This window comes from Eschrichtius robustus, chromosome 5 (assembly GCF_028021215.1).
Source record: "Eschrichtius robustus isolate mEscRob2 chromosome 5, mEscRob2.pri, whole genome shotgun sequence".
In the NCBI taxonomy this organism is placed as follows: Eukaryota; Metazoa; Chordata; class Mammalia; order Artiodactyla; family Eschrichtiidae; genus Eschrichtius; species Eschrichtius robustus.
This window is the reverse complement of record NC_090828.1, coordinates 46,301,067-46,315,875: the sequence shown is the minus strand read 5'-3', so window position 1 is coordinate 46,315,875 and position 14,809 is coordinate 46,301,067. Positions and strand designations below refer to the sequence as shown.

The 14,809-nt window shown below is 36.9% G+C and overlaps 1 protein-coding gene across 5 annotated transcripts in view; it reads left to right on the top strand.

The window, feature by feature from the left end:
• Positions 1–14,809, top strand: part of GULP1 (GULP PTB domain containing engulfment adaptor 1) — a 257,106-nt gene that overhangs the window by 27,117 nt on the left and 215,180 nt on the right. The gene's annotated exons all lie outside the window — the stretch shown is intronic.

The window sequence follows — 14,809 nt, the reverse complement described above, 5'->3', positions numbered from 1 at the left end:
CCTAATCTAGTCCATAATATGTTTTGAAGTGTCATTAAAATTGTATAAATAGGGACTTCCCTAGTGGTGCAGTGGTTAAGAATCCGCCTGCCAATGCAGGAGACACGGGTTCGAGCCCTGGTCCAAGAAGATCCCACATGCCACGGAGCAACTAAGCCAGTGCGCCACAACTACTGAGCCTGCACTCTAGAGCCCACGAGCTACAACTACTGAGCACGTGTGCCACAACTACTGAAGCCTGTGCGCCTAGAGCCTGTGCTCTGAAACAAGAGAAGCCACCACAATGAGAAGCCCCTGCACTGCAACGCAGAGTAGGCCCCGCTCGCCACAACTAGAGCAAGCCCGCACACAGCAACGAAGACCCAACACAGCTGAAAATAAATAATAAATAAATAAATAAATAAATTTATAAAAAAAATTATATAAATACAACACTGGTAAAACTTCACTCCATATATGTGTAATTATCTTTAACTCACTTAGAAGTAGATAGGCGTTTGCTGTATAGTTAGATTAAAAAATATATATATGAAAGTATTTGCTGAGGAAAAGGCTTCTGCAACTTGAAAGAAATCTCCTCACCTGTCTATATAGGTGAAATCTGAAACCTGAAATCAAACCTTCTTTCTTATGTCTTGACAAAAATTCATTGAGCACTTTAACTCTTAGAACTTTAAAAAAAAATATGCGTTTGGCCTATTGCAATGCAACATATAAACATGTATTCTTAAATCAAACCAAACTACCTTCCAGAATAGATCAGGCATCATAGAGACTAAATATATATGGGTTTTTTTCATACATAGCGCCTCAACATTTATCTTCAAATATGTATATCCATTCCATTCAATGTAAATGGAAATAACATAAACTAAAATTTTAATATTTTATCTAAAATTTACAAAACTCAGTGACTGTTTTAATAATAAAAATCCTATCCTATAAACTATCTAGGAAATATTTTCAGACACAGTTACCTTTGAAACTTTAAAAAAACTGACCTTTACAATGAAATTTAGACTACTTCAACCAGTGTTTCCTACACTTTTAGACTTAATGTTCTTATTTCCGCCCTTAGTATATATGCTTATTTAACTTCCTGTCGATTTTAAAAGAAATTTGTACTGTAGTCAATTTTAAAGGAGTTACTTCAAGCTTTCCCCGATGTGTATTTAAATCACTTTCTTTACAGAAACAGCGCTTAACCTTTTTTGAAGTTAAAATTTGAGTGTTTTCAAAATCCAAGCATTATTTTTATGTATCAAATTATTTTTTTCAACACTCCTGTCTTTAAATCTGTACTTTCTCATTCTGTTTTTATAATTTCTCTTTTGAATTACCTAATCCAACTTAAAAGATTTGAAAATGGCAAATCTGATAGAAAGATGAAATATTTTATTTGTTTTCAAGCTAATATAAAACACATTCTAGACATCAATATTATATTTAACACTAATATAAATTCTGACTAAAGTAATAGAACTTATTCTTCATAAACTTGAGACCAAGTAAGAATTATTAAAAAGTAATATTCTGACAAAAATATGTATGCCACTAAGTTTAATGGATATTAACATCTATGTTCACAGTGTCATGCTAAAGCTATTTTTCATATTTAAGTGTTTATTGTGTCACTGGCAATATCTGTGTGTCACTTGTATAACTTTAATATTTTTATTCAAATACCTGTCAAATATACTTAAAAGGGAAATATGTAATGGTCCATATTTTTTTCAGTACACATTAAAATAAATAGAATGAAAAGGGCTATAGAAAAGGTTACTCAGGAATCACTTGAAGTCATCTGCTACATCACCTGCCACATTTTGGGAAACACTGATTTGAGGGAAATAATCTGTGCATTATAAAACGCCTTTGATTTGCATAGGCTTGAGGTTATAGAAGAATTTTCCAGAACATGATCAAAAATTCTTCTGCTTCGTTATTTTGAAATTTTATACACAGTGATTTCTGTAAAGTACTAATTATTATAGAATATAATTAAGCCTAACACATTTATGTCTTAGAACTCTTTTTTGGGAGGAGTCGGGGAGGTTGGCGTTGGCTATTAGGTGGGGTTGTAAAGGGAGTAACAATATGGCTTCTTTATTTTGTTCTGTTCTCATGACATGAACTTTAGTAATACCTTAGAGGAGAGAGTTGAAGCTGATTCCAGTTTGTTTAATTCTAGGTTTCCACAAGAATGACATTAAGAACAGTTTATAACATGTGGCTGGGTATAATATTCATGGTGGTTTATTATATTCCAAATTTGTAGCAGTTCTTTTTCCAGGCACTTTAGCTGTTTTACAGTCTTTCACAGCACTATGATTCTTCCCTACCTTTGTTATTTCAGCTGTGTCATGCAGGTTTATTTTGGAAATGTGTATTGACTATAAAGTTTCTTATGCCACCCTCACTTAGCTCTGTGTAGTAAAGGTCACATTTAATTAGAATGTAGACTTTATGGCCGAGAGGTACATTAGAACCAGCCAATTTCCATTCCCACTGCTTCTCTGACCTGAATTTGGCCTTCACTACCCCTTTCCTTGTAACTTGAAATTCTGTCTTAACTTTTCTCCAGCCTTTGGTATTTTCTCACTCTAGTTCACTGCAGCTCTGAATTTGTTTCACCCTGGTCAGAAGGCTTCAGAAAATCTCATCTTTGCAAAGACCTCTTTATCTCTGCTTTCTGTTCCCACCACTATCTGCCCCAGTCCTCATATGTTCTGGTAATCTACACAAGCTACAGTCATTGAGCCTTTAGGAGATTATACCTGTGCTGTTACTGTCCTCTCTTCTCATTCACTTACTCTTCTTGAATACCAAAGTAATTCATTTGTCTGTTAATACCTACACTACTTTCCAGGCTCAGCTTACATTTTACATTTTACCCCTCACCTTAGGCTCCTTGGGTTCTCTTTTAACTCCACACAAACATGACATACTATCTCTCTTCTCCCTGAATCACCATTGTACTTCTTTTTCTTATTGTTTAAAAAAATACTGTGATTGTAATCTCAGTGTAGAGGAAAGGCATGGGTTTTTGAGTCTGCTCAAAACCCTGTGTAACTGCTGTGAGCCGGGACTGTATTGCATCATATATAGATGGTCCCTGACTTTCAATGATTATGAATTTTTTGACTTTACAATGGTGCAAAAGCGATACACATTCAGTAGGAACCATACTTTGAATTTTGATCTTTTCCTGGGCTTGCAGTCTGCTGTAGGATACTTTCTGATGCTGGGCAGCAGTGGGGAGCTACAGCTACCAGTTAGCCACATGATCATGATGGTAAATAACCGATATACTTACAACCATTCGGTACCCATACAACCATCCTGGTTTTCACTTTCAGTACTGTATTCAATAAATTACGTGAGGGCTTCCCTGGTGGCGCAGTGGTTGAGAATCTGCCTGCCAATGCAGGGGACACGGGTTCGAGCCCTGGTCTGAGAGGATCACACATGCCGCGGAGCAACTGGGCCCGTGAGCCACAACTACTGAGCCTGCGCGTCTGGAGCCTGTGCTCCGCAGCAAGAGAGGCCGCGATAGTGAGAGGCCCGCGCACCGCGATGAAGAGTGGCCCCCGCTCGCCGCAACTGGAGAAAGCCCTCGCACAGAAACGAAGACCCAACACAGCCAAAAATAAAATATAAAAAAAATAAAAAATAAAAAAAAAATAAATTACATGGGATATTCAACACTTTATTATAAAATAGGCTTTGTGTTAGATGGTTTGCACAACTATCGGCTAATGTAAATGTTCTGAGCACGTTTAAGATAGGCTGGGCTAAGCTACAATGTTAGGTTAGGTGTATTAAATGCATTTTCGACTTAGGATATTTTCAATTTAGGATGAGTTTATCAGAGCATAAGCACATCATAGGTTGAAGAAGATCTGTATTCTTTTACATTCTAGGGAGTCTATTTCTTGCACACAAAGCTGTAGTTGGCAATGAATGTGTTAGAAGGATGAAAAACCACTTATTTATGAAGAAATGTTATTTTAGTATTTATTCAAACAATATCCTGAAGAATCTCAATGTTTTTGCCACCCACAGGGAAATAATTTCCTTTCTAATAAAGTGCACAGTTAAGGAGTTTGTGAGCAGGAATTGAATGAAAATACACCACTGAGGAGATAGCTGAAGGTTTTGTGTGTGTGTGTGTGTGTGTGTGTGTGTACAAAATTGGGCAAAGAGAAGGTTTCTTTCATCATCAGTGCTTTCCTTTTTTTTTTTTTTTTTTTTTTTTAGTCTGTATGTATCCATTAAATGTATTCAGTCTCACTGCATTTTAGAGCCATCTGTGGTCACTTAGGACTACTATGCTAGTTTCCAATTTTTAAGAGGGAAATTGCAGAGGCATGGAATCTGGAGCTTACAGGGCATCCCGATATCTCATTCTTCCATGACTTATTTACTTTCTGTGCAGCAAGTTACCAGCAGGAAAAAAGCTCGCATGTTTGCAAATAGAAAGAATATCAAATGATTTATTAATTTGATAATCTGTTAATTGTTGTATGTTTAGGCTCCTGAATGTAATAATTTGCTTTTATACTTTCTTATATCTTCACTGAAACTTTGTTATTGCAACATACATAACATAGCAAAATTTAGTACCAGATATATTTGTCTTAAGCTTAGACCAAAGTGCTAATGACAACAATAGGAAAGGGGATTTAATTATAGGATATATTAAATCTGAAGTCTGGACCTCATGCTGCTTATGCAGAGAGGTGTCTGTGATTACTCTGAGCACTTTTTTATGTTTACTCAGGACTAAGTGAGTAAATGACTGAATGTCAGCACTATTAATTACATTTGTTGAGGAGTCTCTGATGCCCCTGAATCATTTTCCAGGGGACATTCTGAAACTAGACTTGTTAGCGATAATTGCTTAGTGAACATAGAAAATGCTTTGTCTTCAAGAAGAGTAATATTCAAAGGAGCCTCCTTCTAAGTTATACATGAGCATTTTTTCTCCCTCCTTAGAGGCCTGTTTATTTTAACTAGAATTTTAAGACTGAATGTAGCAACTTAGGATCCTTTACGTTTATACCTCAGCTTAATTATTTAACCAATTCAAACACTGATTTCCTTTAGAAGCATCTTCTCATTCCTAATCTACTGAAGTCAATGGCAAGTATATTGGTGCTAAACGAAGCTATTGCATACTGAAACTTTGATTAATATATACATATTTCCAAAACTCAGTGCAGTAATATCTCTTTGTATATCCTTAATGTAGATTGTATGGAATCGTGTCGATATTCCCTACCTTGTGAGAATCTGGGGCCAGAAATTTGCCAGAAATATATGAGGCCATGACTATAGTTGCAGGACTCCTTAGAGGATGCAGTATAATTCTTGATTATATGTTAGACCAGCAGCTTTGAATACAATGGTGATAGTAAAAGGAAAAAAAATAAAAGATTTAAGTCTGGCTGTTGTTACTTCATGCCTTGTTCAATCTCATGTTGTATCTGGCCAAACAATTATTTTAAGTTTGACTTTCTTTGTTGTTTCCGTCAGAGATTCATATTTATACGTAGGAGAATTATGCATGGAAAAAACCCTATAGTTTTCTGTACTGAACCAGTATTCCTAACTGACTGTAACTTTTCTAAATTTTTGAGTGCTCCTTTAGAAAATGATTGTAATATTATTAATCTTTCTTGAATTTTAAGAGGAATATATAAATACCTTGAAATTTTATTTTATGTTTAAATATTTTTTGTTAGCTTTCTTTTTATAACTCTTTATTTGGAAATAATTTCAAACCTAGAATATATTTGCAAGAATAGTTGAAGGGGTACACTCTACCTACAGTAACCTATTGCTAATATTTCATTCATGTTATCATTCACGCTCTCTCTCTTGAGTGTGTATGTGTGTGTGTGTGTATAATATATTCACATATTATATACGTGTGTGTATATACATTTTTTCTAAACCATTTGAGGGTGATGTTTTTAAAAAGTTTTTTTCTGGTAAGCTTTCTTATCTCCTTTGTTTTTGAATATTCATGTTCATGACTTAAGCAAGACATCTTGGTCTGATTTAGTTGGTGATAATCAAACAGAACATTCTGGTAAATTTGATTTTCCACTATTAGTCATTTTTATCTTAGTTACAATTTTTTATGCTCAATTTATAAGACCACTATGAAAATTTGTTGAGCAGTGGAGCTAGTATATGCCCTTTCTTCTATCTACCTTTGAGGTATTTTGACTAATAGTTCCAGGGCAGGGGATAAAGGGAGGGGTGGTGCACGGAGAGCATGGCATTAACTCTCCATAGGGTAATGTTGACTGTTTGAGATAAAACCACTAGCTAACCTTGTCACTTAGCACATAGTTATTACTTTCATGTTAAAGGTGGATTTTAGTTTGAAAATTACATACTGAGCACAAATGTTTCTCAGCTATCACTCTTCATAGATCCCTGATTTCCGAGTGTTTTGACTAATATTTTGTTTTGCTACTTATTTCAGTATTATTCTTTTAGGCACTGCTCCAGATAACAGACTAATGAGATACCTGTATATGTTCTGTAATCTTAAAATACTGTTTCAGAAGGACTGTGTTATTACTTTCTTTGCAGTTTCTTGCTATACTTGAGAAGGCTTTTAATACATGCTGACTGATTTAAATGATGCTGTGCCCCATACAGCTGCTCTGCTTCATCTTTTGTTAGCTTACTCCTCAAATCTGCGTTACCAGCAAGGCAGTGTCCTAGGTCACCTGATGAGATGCTTGAAGTTTTCTGTATGTTTAACACGTTTGATCTATGGCTAATACTTCAGAATATATACAGTCAATATAAACTTTGAGTTTAATAATATTTTAATAACAGATATTTTATTATTTCATGCATCTAATATTGAATACTCAATACTTTGCCTATGTTATCTTCAGTTTTTACCGAAACCTTACAAATTAGTGAAATTATCTTTGTTTTAAAGATGAGAAAAATGAAACTTAGAGGGTTAAAATAGTTTACCTTTTACCTACTGAGTTATTTGAGAATCAAGACACTATATGTCTGAAGCAGCTCGCACAGAGCCTGGCACATAGTAATCCCTCAATAAATAAAATTTTAATACTCTTGTTGTTGGTTACTGTTATTACTCTTATCAATGCCAACTTATCCCAGCGGCATAGCTGAGGTTCTGCCTTATCTGAAACTACAGTGTATGTTGATTGTATTTGATATCTTTGAAATATAAACGGAGTGAACATGATACAGATTTTTTTTTTTGTCCACCAGAAATATACTTTATTTATTTATTTATTTAGAATTGTGCACTTTATTTTATTATTTTTTTTTATACAGCAGGTTCTTATTAGTCATCAATTTTATACACATCAGTGTATACATGTCATACAGTTTTATTTATTTGCCTTATGCAGCTGTGTTCTCAATTACTGCAAAGAAGCCAGGTGTTAATGACCTTCTGGAATAAATTTTCATTATTGGCTTTAACTTGCAAAGCAATCCTTTAATGGTCAGGGCTAACACCGTGTTTCATGCTGAAGACACTGTTCCTAGAAGCTCTGCAACAGATGGTGGCCATCGTGTAGACTCAGCACGATTCTCCTGAACAGTGCAGCCAACTCAGCATAATTCAGCAGATAAACAGTTTGCCTACGTAAAGCATTGGTCTGCACTGAAGAGATTTATCTGTAAAAGCATGGGGAAATAAAAAGAGTCTTACTAAAATGGGTTGAGTGCTCTAGCTGAACTTTGTTCTTTGTGTGGCATTTTGAGTTAGAATTGAAAAGCATATGGCCAGAGACTTATTTCACCGTAGGTCCAGTTAGCAAATAGCCTGGTGTCAGAGTCCACATCAACCACAAGTTTATATTTTGCATTGAGACCATTTTTGTCCGCGGGCGCTGTGTTTTACAAGTGCTCACATGAGGGCAAGATGCCTGGTGTACAGAACATGCAATTGATGACTGCCTTAGGGAACAATGATAGAGAAATGAGATTTCCGTGCTAACAAAGGACTCTTTGTTTCACAGAAATTTTCATCATTTTGGACAGGATTATTTGAATCCGGTAATGGATGGATGAAGCCTGCTCTGCTTGTGCCTATAAATTGGAAATCATTTCTATGTGACATATGGAAACTATTTCTTTGGGAGAAAAGAGAAGTGTTTGCTTTTCCGATGTGTCTCGTGGATTTCCCTGGGACTGCTCAGTTGACAAAACTTTCATTGACTGGATTGGGACTACAGAGGTGATATACTGTGAAGTTAATGGACCTTAGGCTTCAGGGCCCCTTATTTTCCCAGGATTTTTCCAAGACCTTAGGCCTTATTCATATGATCGTATGTAAAATTTGCAATTAGGATGTTTTAAACATAATCAGGTAAGATTGTGATCTTTTTGCACACCTCCTCCTCTCTGTCATATTTCCCCTAGTGCAAATTGTGTTAGAGTGGCCATGGTCAATTTTGGAATCTGGCTAATGGGATGCTGAGTTGGAGATACATTTATTTTGGGCTTAGTGGGATATATTAGTGTGAGGCATATGAAATTGCCGTTTTTGGAGGTTGAAGATGATTGAACATTGGCAATTTCATATGGTCATATGTGGTTGGAAGTTACTTCATTGTATAATTGAGTTATCTCTACTGTCCTGGTGAAGGACTGTTCTTCCAGAAATCTTACTGCTGCTCACTGAGCCTGCATACCTGGTGTGATGAGTACATGGACAGAGGTCATTTTGTGATATGCACATGTCTTAGAGCACGTGGTGCAGAAAACATGTGGATAGAGGAGAAACAACAATAAAACTTTGATCGACCCGCATAGAGGAAACTTTGCATTATCTTTCTAGTCTTCCCATAGAAAGCGATATAAAATCCTTGAAATATGAAGAGGCACCCAAAGTGTATAAGCCAAAGCAAAACAAAACGCCAAAAGTCATTACTAGACGTGAAAGAAGCATGTCTAGTAATTACTTGAAAATGTATGCAACTTTTCTGGATTTTGTGATTTTTGTGATAACTGTCAAATTATTTGTTTGTGGTATTTTGAAATTTATTTACTTAAAGGGCTCCCCTGCCTCCACTGTATAAGCTTCAAAGTTCACAATACTTGGATCTGCCCCTAAATGGGAAGCATATGGAATGGGGCCCCAATAGCAAACAGATTTTTTCCAGGAACCCAAAGGTCCTTTTCAGAGATTATTTTTATAACTTCTTAAATTGGAGATCAAGCATAGTAACATAACTGATTTTCTTTCAGAGGAAAAAGGTGTGTAACAGGATGAAAATAGATTGGAAGAGTGATACTAGAGTATATAAGGTGATGTTTCTATGGCTAGGGTTAAATTTCAAAAACCATAGCAACTCATTCTCCTTCAATCTGTCTCTATCTTCTCTCAACCTTGTTTATCACCATCTTCCCTTTCAGGAAAATAAAGACAGATAGGTATCATCAGTGAAAGAGATTCTTTACTTAATGAAACTGGGTGTGGGTGTGAAAGACCTTCTCAAAGGCTGTCTTCTAGGATTTTCCATTCTGTCTCCTGATGATATGTTACCCTGATAGCTTTTTTTGTTTATTTTTTTCTTGGGGGTGGCCTGGGAGGTGCTACTAGAATTAGCAAATACATTATTTGTTAATAAATTCTCCATCAACACGAATTCCTCAGTTCTCACAAGTAAAACAGATGTTTGCTCTTCTGCCCCATTGTTTTATCTTTTCCTCTAATTGTACCAACTTTGGGGAATCTGGGAAACTCTAACAAAAGAAGTAATGCTCTTCTTATTGCTGCATACAAGTCCCCAAATGACACAAGTAATTTAGAAAACTAAGGAATCGGAAGTTCTACTAATGTTTGTTCCTCAAAGAGATTTTCTTTAATGAGCCCTTGCCAGGGAGATGAAAGGTCTCACGAGAAGCCTTGCTTGATTTATTAGGGTGGAGATTTTTCCTTGACAAAGAAATATGCAAAGCCCATGGAAATGTAACCTCCTGTGTTATAAATGGGGAACAGTAAGTAATTTGATATGGCTGAAGGGCTGGTTGCCCTTGAGAGAATTGCAAGAGGCATTCTGAACAGGTAAGCAGGAGCCCAATCTTGGAGCGTCTCATATGCCGTTTTAAAGAATTTGGGAGTTTAGGCGAGTAACTTGATTAGCTTTATATTGTGGCAGCAGTGTGGTAGATAGATTGGAGGGGTGGCTGGAGATGACAAGGCTATTCTGGTACTAAGAAAAAGTGTTAGAGGCAAGAGTTATTAAAGGGTTGGAATTAATAGAACTTCCTGACTGATTGGTTGTGGGGGGATAGCTAAGAGGGAGGAGCCTGGCATGACTCCTAGTTTTTTGTAGGTTTCTAGGTGGATTGGATTCGAGCACCATTTTTGCAGGGCAGAAGATAGGAGGATATCAGTCATAAAAGTTGTTTTCAGTTAAGAATATGACTCCTTTCCCATGGTATGGAATGAGAAAAAATTACATGGCAAATATAGAAGAAAATAAAATATCAGAATTCTCCATCTGGACATTGTTTTCCATGTACCCATCTCTGTATTTAATTTCAGCATTTCTATGTTTTAGAAGCTTATTGTGGTCTAGAAAGTTTTCATTATGTACAATTTTATACTTTTCATTTATGCTACTCCCTTTGTCTATGTGAATCTAGAGGTAACTGTGAGAGAGATAATACCATTTAGAAAAACCAGAAAGTCACACCAAGAGTGAACCATTTGGGAAGGGGAGGGATGTCAGCAGGCAAAGATAAGTTTCATGAAATGTTGGATATTCGGTGATGGCAGATAATTTTAGTGTCTCGTCATCTGTTGTACTTAAATGACTAGAATCCATCCATATTTACCAGACAAGAACAGAATATGCATATGATCTCTGTGGGCCATTCTGCTGCTGAAAATTTGATTTAGATAATTTTACATAAAGGGTGAGACTAAAACTAAATGAACTTAGTGATTTTTTTCTGTGTGTTGGCGGTAGCTACTAATGCAGTGTATCTAGTCTATTGATTTGCAGAAGTAATTTTCTTGTACCTAGACTAAGAAACAGAGACTGCTGACAGATGCCGTGTATCTCTAAAGCAAATTTATTGTACATTTCTAAAAGTAACATATGCTTTTTAAAAAAATTAATTAATTTATTTTTTATGAATTTATTTTATTTTTGGCTGCGTTGGGTCTTTGTTGCTGTGCGCAGGTTTTCTCTAGTTGCGGCAAGCGGGGGCTACTCTTGGTTGCGGTGCGCAGGCTTCTCATTGTGGTGGCTTCTCTTTGTTTCAGAGCATGGGCTCTAGGTGCATGGGCTTCAGTAGTTGTGGCACGCAGGCTCAGTAGTTGTGGTGCACAGGCTTAGTTGCTCCGTGGCATGTGGGATCTTCCCGGACCAGGGCTAGAACCCATGTCCCCTGCACTGGTAGGCGGATTCTTAACCACTGCACCACTAGGAAGTCCCTCTTCTACTACAATTTGATGAGTATCCTTCCATATTTATATGTGTCTCGTTGACTGAAAAAAATGCACAACCTAAAAGTTGAGAATTATGTTTTATTCAGGGGGACTTGCTGAGGACTTAAGCCCGGGATGCAGCCTCTCAGATAGCTCTGAGGGATTGCTCTGAAGAAGTAAGGGAGGAGGTTGGATATATAGGAGGTCAAACAAACAATTAAAAAACCAGATACTCCAACGTCAAAAGATTACTGCTAATTAAAGAAAACCAGAGATGCCAAGTCAATGAATTTAGTGCTTTTCTCAATATGTATGGGAAGATGCAAGAGTCTGGGCTCACTGAAATCATTTATTCTATATGCGCCTTAACTATCTTGGGCCAGTATCCTGCTTTTGTCCATCCTGAATGGCCTCAGGGTGCACAGTCTGGGATGGCTGCAGTGGCTGATGGCTTGATGGCCGCAACATCCTTTGTTTACTGATATGGCAGGTGACATTTTTTGCCCACAGTCTTTATAAATGCCCCCTCACTATTAAAGTGTATTACTCAAATGATATAAGATGATAGAGATAAAACAGCCATGGAAGATATCATGTGATTTGATCTTGATAGTAGATTCCAGCTGTTTAAGCAGGTGACAATATTTTGGGCATAAATGCTTATCTGTTACTAAAAAAATTAGTAATTGGTTTAGGTGAAGGCAGGATTAAAGCGATAGTAATTATGTGTGGCACCTCTTAATCTTTAAACTTTTCTAATCACCCCAAGAACCTAATAATCTCAGTTTAGTTTGATAAAAACAGTTGATTGAGTGAGGAACATGAAAAAAAAAAAAAAGGTAACCCTTTAACCTTCAGTGTCTGCTGAAAGTAGAATTACTTTTATATTCCTTACAGTTGGAGAAGGGGGGCTGTATATTAGAAGAAGATGTAGAAGACTTACAGGGTTTTTTGTTTTTTTTTTTTCACAATTGCTAGTGTCCTTTGGCTTGAATTTTAATGACCATATATCACTCTTTGAATTTTATTGGGCGCTTTTCCCTCAAGCCTATGAACCGTGGTTTGAAACCAGAAGATTCTCTGAGATCTCTCCTCAAGACCAGCTGCAGTTCGGATGTGACCACTCATTGTTCTGGAATTAACAGCTTAGACCCATCTAGCCACCCTGTGGACTGTTCTCATACAAAGCTGTTTCTGTCCTGCATGGGCAGGGACTCCAGGCTCAGCTGTGAGGCCTGCTGAATTAATCAAAGGATACTTAGACCGCATTCCCTAAAGACTAGCAGATTTCTATGGTGACTCCACCCTAACACCGTGAACTCCTGCCCTTTTACATGACAGCTGGAGATAAGAGAGCAGTCTAACTCTGGGAAGACGGTTTAGGAAGAATGTTCTTGAAGGTTTATTGGTGAGAAACGTGGATTTACATGTCCTTTTGCCCGTCGGAATTTGTAATTAACATTTTCAAGCACCTAGAATTTAATAAGCACTGAATTTGGTGCTGACTTTCACTATTTTGTTCAGTCTCGGTAATACCTTACCAGATACTTGTGTTTATTTCCGGTTTACAGAGAAGGAAACGGAGAGCCTGCTAAGATATAGGTGTCTGACAATTGAGGAGGGCAAGTGGGTTTTGACTCTGGCTGCACATTGGATTCACCTGAAAAGCTTTTTTGAAATATGGATTCCTGGGTTTAGGGCAGATGAATTAGAATAGAATCTCTGGAGGTGGGTACGGCCCAGCAATGCCATTTTAAAAACAAACAAAACACATTCCCAGGTGATTCTAATTTGCAGCCAGGGTTGCGAACCTTTGTCCCAATTTGTCTAACACTCATCCCTTATCAAATCGTGGTCCCTGCACCGGCCACAGTTGCATGAGTTGGAAGCTTGTTAGAAACACAGACTATCTGGACTTTCCCTGACCCGCTGTATCAGAATCTGCATTTTAAAAAGATCCCTAGGGAGTTATTTGTACTGCCTTTGCAACTTTTCTGTAAATCTAAAGCTCTTCTAAAATTCAAAGTGTTTATTAGGAAAAAAAAGACCATGTTTGGGATACAAAGACAAAACCTTCCCTCCAGAAGCTCAGTCTAGCAAGAGGGAAACTTATTAAAAGGCACTTCGCTGAGCGCTGTAATGGAAGTAATGTAGAAAGTGCTGTCACTTTATGGGAGGAAATGAAAGATGCTGCTTGGAGGAATTAAGAGAAAAATTGCCCAAGGAAGGTGACTTGAAGGCATTTTGGGCACAAAGACTCAAAGGACAATTCCTTTAAGAAAATTTGCTAATATGAAGGGAATAAAAAAAAGAAACACAAAATTGAGCTTCAATGAAAATATAATGTTGAAAACACATGTATATATTTTAAAAATGATAACTCCAAACTCCAAGCTGAGGATTAGCGCCAGACTGGAGAGGTACTCTAATAATTAAAGGAAGAGTTTCTTTCTCTTTTTTGAGAAAAGCAAAGTAATTAAGGACAATTAATCATTTGTAGCTCTAGGGCTCTTGAAGGGGGTTGGGGACAGACACTTTTTTGAAATTCTGTCTTTTGGAGATTCTTGTGACCCTACTCTCTTGAACTTTTTGGTTTCTTAGAGGTGCTGTGCTTAAATTCTTCTCGGGGCCTTTGCAGCTGCTGTTTTCTCTGCTGGGCAGGTCTGACCCCATCTTCTATTCCTGGCTAAGTCCTCCTCTTCCTTCACCTGAGATTCTGCCCAGAACCACTTCTTCCAACTTATACTCTACGTTGGGTACCGTTCTTCTGGGTTTCTATAGCATCTTGTATATGTCACATTATTGCTAATTTTCTTTTTGTCTGTTTCTCTCATGAAACAGTAATTACCTTAAAGGCAGGGGTTATTTCCCAATAGCTTCTGTGTCTCCAGAACTTTGCACAGTGCTTGACTCAATAAATTCTTTGAAATAAATGAAAAGTGAAAATAATAGCCAGTTTTTGCCCTTAGTTTACAGCGTCAAGATGATCTTTGGAGATGGCAATAATGGATTGAAATGCCCTCAGCATTGATAGCTGGAGAGAAATTTAGAGACTTCAACCTGTGCGTAACACATGCCTGGCGTATAGCAGATTCCCAGTAAATTTCAGTTGTGGGAAAGAATGAACATTCTCATTTTGTATATGAAGACTGATGTAGATTATGTTAAGATGTGTCTCTCTTAGCATATTATTAAGAGAACGTGAACTCAGACCTGGATCATTACTCATAAATTAACAATCATGTTTATGGCCTCCAATTTCTAAAATTTTTATTTGAAGTATAGTTGATTTACGATGTTGTGTTAGTTTCTGGTGAACAGCAAAGTGATTCAGTTATACGTATATTCTGA